Source organism: Spermophilus citellus, assembly GCF_964194105.1.
Source record: "Spermophilus citellus genome assembly, chromosome: 9".
NCBI classification, from domain to species: Eukaryota; Metazoa; Chordata; class Mammalia; order Rodentia; family Sciuridae; genus Spermophilus; species Spermophilus citellus.
In genome coordinates, this window is record NC_138191.1 from 72,571,719 (window position 1) to 72,579,007 (window position 7,289).

Consider the following 7,289-nt stretch of genomic DNA (forward strand, 5'->3'; position numbering starts at 1 on the left):
AACTTCCTATCCAGCACTGAGTGGGCAAATCAATATTGGAAACAAGATGTTTTTGACATAGGAAATAACTTCTTTTCTCCTTTATTGGCAGGAACATTAAGGCTTTCTAGAACAAGAAAAAACTATATACCTCAGGGATCCCTGGACAAAAGCTTAAGAATTATTGCCCTGCTCAACACCATTTATAACTACTATTCTGTATGATCATTACCATAATTCAGAATTCTGCATGTTTTGGGTATATTGAATTGAATAAAATACCTTCTTCAAATTAAATTTACCTATGTCCTTGCACTTCCTTCAGTCTGGTTAGTAGAAATCAAAATCACATATGTTTTTCATAACTGTTTTGAACTGTGCAGATCTAAATAGACCTTGCTGATTTTTTCTTTGAGTAGTCTTATTATTAAGAAAGATGTTTTAAAAAAACTATATGGATTTACTTTTTCATCTATATTTGCTTCATTTACTTTTAAATTACAAACCTATATTATTTCACGAGAAGTATTTTTAAAGTATTCTACCTTCTCTGTGAATTAAACATTTATAAAGTAGTGATACTTTGTCAACTGCTGCTTTTTTTTCTCCATAAAATCAGTTTTGATAATAGCAAGGCAATGTTTTTGGTAGATTGTGTTGCCATTCCAGTTCTTCACTCTTTTCTCAGTAGTCTGATCCAGCATCCTCATACTTTTTCATGAACCTTCCTCCTCCCAATGTGGTCAAGCTATGTTAAACTACTTTGGGGACATGCTTTGATCAACAAGATCTTAGCAGAATTGCAAGCTGACATTTGATGAGGACTTCCATCAGTGAAGTTGAATTAACAGATCTAGCAGTGGGTTGAAAGATATTTAAAGCAGGACAATAAAGTAATCCTTTCAAAATATTAATCCATCAAATGGATAAATGCACTGTTGAGGTACAGTTCTCATAAGCTATTCATTTCATATTGAACATTCCTGTATGAAGGACCTTTTGGGGGACATCTTGTATCCAAACCATAACACGTATTTTACTCCAATTTATTCCATAGTATTTCACTTTCCCTCTTCATATCCCTCCCTCTGTTCCCTTTCCTCAACTCTTATAGTTTTCCTTTTGTTTATTTACAGGTACATGTTTTTATTTTTAATTGGTGCATTATAATTGCATAGAAGAATTAAGGAATAAAATCAACCAAATTATGCTATTTGTATCTATGACCATACCACAGTGAATTCTGCTTTTATGTACAATTAGGATTGATTTTTAACACTTTTTCTTTTAGTGATAGAATTTATTCCATCTACTCTATTTTTTACCTCTTTCCTTTCTTGATTTTGTTTCCCTGGGATTTTTGTTTTGTTTTATGTTGTCTTAGGAAACAATTTTATGTAGATTACAAATTATTCAGTTGCTTTTCCTTAATACATTTAACATTTTATTCCACTTCTACTGGTTTCCTATTACTTCTGAGCAAACAGATATCAGTCTAATCATTATTTTTAATGGGAAATCCATTCCTCTTCTTGAGTTACATTAAATTTATTTTGGTCTTTGATGTGCTACAATTTTAATGTAATAAAACAGGTATAGCCTTCTTCTTAATTTAGTTTTCCTAGGATTTCCGAACCTGAGAATTATTTTTTATTACTCATCGAAATTTTGTTATCTTTTTAAACATTGCCGTTCCACCATTCTCTATAATTTTTTTTCCTTAAGGCACTCTGATTATGTACATAGAATGTTTCCAAACTATCCTTTATGTCCCCCAAAGTCAACTTTATTTCATGTTTTTTTTATTATAATTTCTTTATCCTAGGTAATTTAGTACAGATTTATATTCTAATTGCTTAATATTCTCTTCAGTTTATTTAAGGTGTTCATACCTACTTAACAAATTTTTACTGTTAGTGTTCATTTTCAAATTTCCTGTGTCCATATGGAATGTCTCATTTCTGTAAGAAAGGTTTAAATTTCTTATGCCATGTTAATTTCATATCTATCTACAATATCACAATGTCTCATTCTAGTTTGTTGTTTCTAATAGCCCTGACTCAAGTGTTTCTTGTTTTTGTTTTTGTTTTTTTTTCAGTTGAATATTTAGTTGAAAGTATTTGGGCATTGGTTTTAAGGAGTATTCTTTCAGAGATGCTTTGAGTTTGCTTTTGCCAGCTAGTTGAGAGAACAATGAAATAAAGACAGTATTTGAGGGCTGAAAAGATGAGAATTATGATTCCTCATAAATTGTTGGAAGATGAAGGGAGAGAAGATTAGGAATCTTTGCTTGCCATGAAGACATGTGCCCTCCTGAATAGCATAAGCTTCAGGTTTTAATAGTCCTTGCCTGAAGAGCATCAGGGATAAAGTTATGAATAAAGCTAGGTATAAGTTTGGGTCAGAGAATTCACATGAAACTGAATTTTGGCTAGGTGAAATCATCAACAGTGAGCTAGAATAAAACAATTCACCACAGAAACAAACTAGATTTTCTCTGCCATGTCTCTGGTTAAAGGGGAACATATCTCTTCTGATATTCCTTTAGGACAAGTGCTAATACAGATTGAGATAGAATTTGTATGATTTCATTTAAAATCTCCACTGCAAAGTTAAAACTTAATTTGAGAAGGATGTAAAACTGAAGAGTATCCTGTTTTTCTTTAATTTTTTTTCTCTTTTTCTTCATCTTTTGTGGTCCAAGAGATTGAACTCAGCACCTCATGCATGATGCTAGGCAAGTGCTCTATCATTAAACTATATTCCCAACTTCTTTTTTATATATTTTATATATTGCAACAAATTATTATAGCTATGGTTATTTTAATATTTTGTCTTTTCACCTTTACACTAAAGTAATTTATGCTTTATCATTTTAGTAATATAGTACTCTGAATTTAACTCTAGTCTAAACTTCACAAGTGAGTTTTAAAATTTCATGTTTTCACATTGCTATTTATTCTTTCATTTCAACCTCAAGAACTCCCTGGTGGGGTCTATGGGTAGGCTTAAAGCTGGAGTACGCAGTCAGGCTGACTTAGTGCTCAGACTTATTGTAATGGTCCTAGAGCCTGGGTGCATGGGTATGGGCTTAGATCCTACTTTCACAGGTAAAACTGAAATTCTGGGTCCATAGACACTTGCCTGGTACCAGGGTCCACGGGGTGGGACTGGCAACCAGGTTCACATTGGTAGTCTTAGATACTGAATCCCTAGGGGTTGGTCTGAAGTCTACGTCCACAAAAGCAAGTCTGGTACTGGAGTGAGCCCTGGTACCTGGGCTCATGGGAATGGACCTAGTCTTGACTCCATAGGCACAGCTCTGCACTAGAACCAAATGAAGGTGACTTGGTACCTGAGTTGATCAGAGTTGTCCTAGAACTTGGAAGTAGGGTTTAGGTTGACAAAGGCCTTAGGATTGGGGTCTTGTTGCAAAACATTATCTTGCCATTATTTGCATTTCCTAACATTTTAAAATGGTCAAAGATTTTCAAACACTTTCTGGATTATATGTAGTCACCTTTTGTTATAACGTAAAGGTTGGCTTTGCCTAACAAATAGACCATCTTGGGCTTTCTATAAGTCCATTTCAATGATGCTGATAATGAGGTCCTCTAGGACAAACCAAACTGACCATTAAAACAGCACAAATTCCATAGAGGCTATTCTGAGATCTTAAGTTTTTTATCATTGTGACGTAAACATGGCTCAAACAAAAATTGGTATTAGAACTTGGAGGGCCCTTAAAGTTAATCTATATACCTGAGAGTTCTACTAGGTATAGCCTTTGAAGTAAACAAACAAATGAAAAATTCTAGATTTAGTGCCGGTTTATTGAGTCATATTGATGCAGCTATCATTTAATATAGGACATTTTTTGATAAGTAGAACATAAAGGCTAAGACATAAATAGTTTAATGAAAGTAAAAGAAAAAAATATCTTAGTGTACCATAAAACCAATTTTCTTTGGATAATAATAACATTTTTAGCTCCATTTTTAGGGAAGAAGAAGTCCATATTAATTTAAAAATACAGATAATGTCTGGCTTCTGATAATCTTTAAATGAACTAAACTAATGCCTGAGGCTCTTAGAAAAAAATAATTGATGTTAATGATTAACACAATTTTCAGATTTGGGGTCACTGTATTCAGGGCCAGGGTCTTGATCCTCTAAGTGGCTGTGATTAACCAGTGGTCTGACTTGTGCCTGCTGGAAGGTTTCTCTCATTTCCGAGGCAGTATTATTTCATCAGTCAGTTGGATTCTGTCCAGTTTATTTGGCAAAGATTTTGTAGGACCATGCTGTGTCCATTATCTTTTCTTGACAATGATTTAATCTCATTGCAAGAGTGTCAGAGCTGGTTATTATGCTAGGCATACTATTTAAAATTTGGAATGTTTACTTCATTTTTATAAGAGATGACATTTAGCTATAAGAATAAACCATATCTTCATAGTAACATGAAAATGTTTAGTTAATTTATTTACCTTTTATTGTGTGTGTGTGTGTGTGTGTGTTTAGGTGCTTCTGAATGTTCCAAGTGCTCCATTGAAGCACATACTTTAAGGATAGAGATATAATAAGAAGTAGTTCTCTATCTCTTAAGGATATGTTGAACATTTATATGTCCATTTTTATACATTAATTTAATAAAATTATTATGTTCGAGGCAATGGGCTAGATTTTCTGAATATAGAAACTAATCAATACATAATGCCAGCCTTGAAGGAGCAAATAACCAGGGATATTGTAGATATTTTCTAACAACATGAATGTTCGCTATTTTTGAATAGTGTTTGTAAACTTTCTTTCCTTTTTTTTTTTTCATTTTAAACAAGAAGTTTACTTAAACAAGAAGTTTACTTAAACAAGAAGTTTACTTAATCAAGACACTTGAAGGGAAAACTATCTAGGAATCTTTTTTTTTAAGAGTAATTTATCCCTACATGTAACAGCTCCCTACAAAAAAGTTATAAAATTGGCCTTGGTTTTACAATGATAAATGAAAAACATTAAAATTCTCCAATTGAACAAGGTTTGCAAGGATTTTTATGTTGTTCAGGTTTTGGGGTCTTTGTTTTTGTTTTTTGTTAAAACAGTGAGAACAAAATAACTTACTGGAATATAAAGATCAGAGCTGAATGAGCATGCCACTAATAGAGAAAGGGGATATTTTCACATAACCAGTATTTTTCCCATCCAATCTCCTTTTGATGTCAATCAAAACATATCATTGGCCATTTCGTTTTTTTAAAAATGCAATATGCCTGTACACATACACCCGTTACTTTATGTACAATAAAGGAATGGGGAAGGGGAAAATGAAAGAATAGAGATAACTATACTGTGATAGTCAGGATGTGATGGAAACCAAATTGCAGTTGTCTAATTGAGAATGTATTCTTGGTCTGTAAGAATAGAGTTCTGGAGGAAAGTAGTAGTTTCCCTTTTTAGTAGACACCTCTTGTCTGCTGCTGGAACACATCAATTGTGTCTTCATCCTCCATTTCCAACTGTGCAGATGTGTCTGTTTCATTAGTTGGCTGCTGGAATCTGATCTGCCTCATCGACAAACCCTGTCCTTCACAATATGCTTTCATTAGTTTACTAAGTGGTCTTTATCTTAAACTGCACCACAGAACCATCCTGCCCCCACCGCCACCTTCAAGTTAATATGTATGATCCTGGTTCTCAGTCTTGACTCTTTCCTTGGGCCTTTGGTCGGCCATGGCATGCACCAGAGTCTCTTCAGCTGCTACTTCACAAAAGAGGTACCAGGTCCGCGCCTAAAGAGCACACAAACAGCTCCGTGTTTGTAAACTGCTAAGTCAAAAATCCATGTCATTCTATATTCTTGTTGAGAAAATTTGTCATTGCTTGAGCAAGACCAGATGTTGCCTCTTATTTTTTTCTCTAGTCCACCATGATTTTAGAGTATCTTCTGTGACCTCAGCCCACAGGCGGAGATAGATAATAATAGTAGCAACAAGAGCAACAAAAATTCAAAATTCATGATATGATATGATAAAAGTAACAGGGATTATGATATTGCCCGTGGGGAAAAGATAAATACTTTATTTCATGGATATCAGGAAGTTCATGGATTGAGGGAGTGGGGACCTAGCTTGCACTTGTAAGTAGAATAATGAAAGTAGTCCTCTTTGAGGAGTAGCATTTGATAAAACTTTCCAGCTGAGCAGGTGATAAGACACCAGAACGTTGGGATAGAACCTCTAAGCAGAGAGAAAAGTGATTGCTGAAGCCTAAGGTATAGCTGGTCAGTTGGAGAATAGGGAGAAGGCTGCTGAAAAGAAGCTCAGAGAGTGTGAGAAAGTACGAAGGAGATTCAAGGTCAAAGGAATATTGGAATCTATAGTTGTAGCAATAGCCCTGGTGACTATTGTATTTTTTTTAAAAATAATTAATATGAGCTGGGGATGTTGCTCAGTTGTAGAATGCTTGCCTAGCATACACGAGGCCCTGGGTTCACTCCCCAACACCACAAAAATAATTATAATGATTATTAGTTTACTTTTTAATTTAATGTTATTGTAGTAAGGACACAAAATGAGATCCAGAACTCTATCCTTTCAGATTTTAAGTGTATAATTCAGTGTTATTTATCTATAAGCAAAATATTATACAAAAATCTCCAAAGTTTATCACTCATGCATAACTTCTATACCACTGATTATCAACTCCCCCTTTTCCTCCTTCCCTCAATTCCTGGCAACCATCTTTCTCTTCTGTTTGTATGAAATTTGAGTTTGTATTATATTTCATGTAAGTGGACTCATGCAGTGTTAGCCCTTCTGTAGCTTACTTATTCCACTTGAGAATAATGCCCTCAGAGTTCATCTATATTGCCTCAGATGGCGAACTTCCTTCATTTTATGGTTGAATAAAATATTTAATTTTATATAGCTCGGCATGGTGGCACATGCCTGTAATCCCAGTGGCTTGGGAGGCTGAGGCAGGAGTTCAAAGCCAGCCTCAGCAAAAATCAAGGTGCTAAGCAATTTAGTGAGATCCTTTCTCTAAATAAAATACAAAAAAGGGCTGGAGATGTGGCTTAGTGACTAAGTGTCCCTGAGTTCATTTCCTGGTACAAAAAAATTAATAATATTTAATTTTATCCATATCACACTTTTTAAAATCTGTTCATCTATGAATGGATATTTGGACTGCTTCCATATCTTGGCAATTGTCAATAGTGCTGCAGTGAACAGGAGAGTACTAATATCTCTTCAAGATTCTTATTTCATTTCTTTTTGATAAAAATACTCAGATGAGGGATTGCTGTGGAA

At 34.3% G+C, this 7,289-nt stretch overlaps 1 pseudogene across 1 annotated transcript; it reads right to left on the minus strand.

The window, feature by feature from the left end:
- Positions 1-5,432: 5,432 nt before the first annotated feature.
- On the minus strand, positions 5,433-5,711 carry LOC308657253 (small ubiquitin-related modifier 2-like; annotated as a pseudogene). The gene has a single exon. The product of its transcript is annotated as a small ubiquitin-related modifier 2-like (transcript).
- Between the last annotated feature and the right edge of the window lie 1,578 nt (positions 5,712-7,289).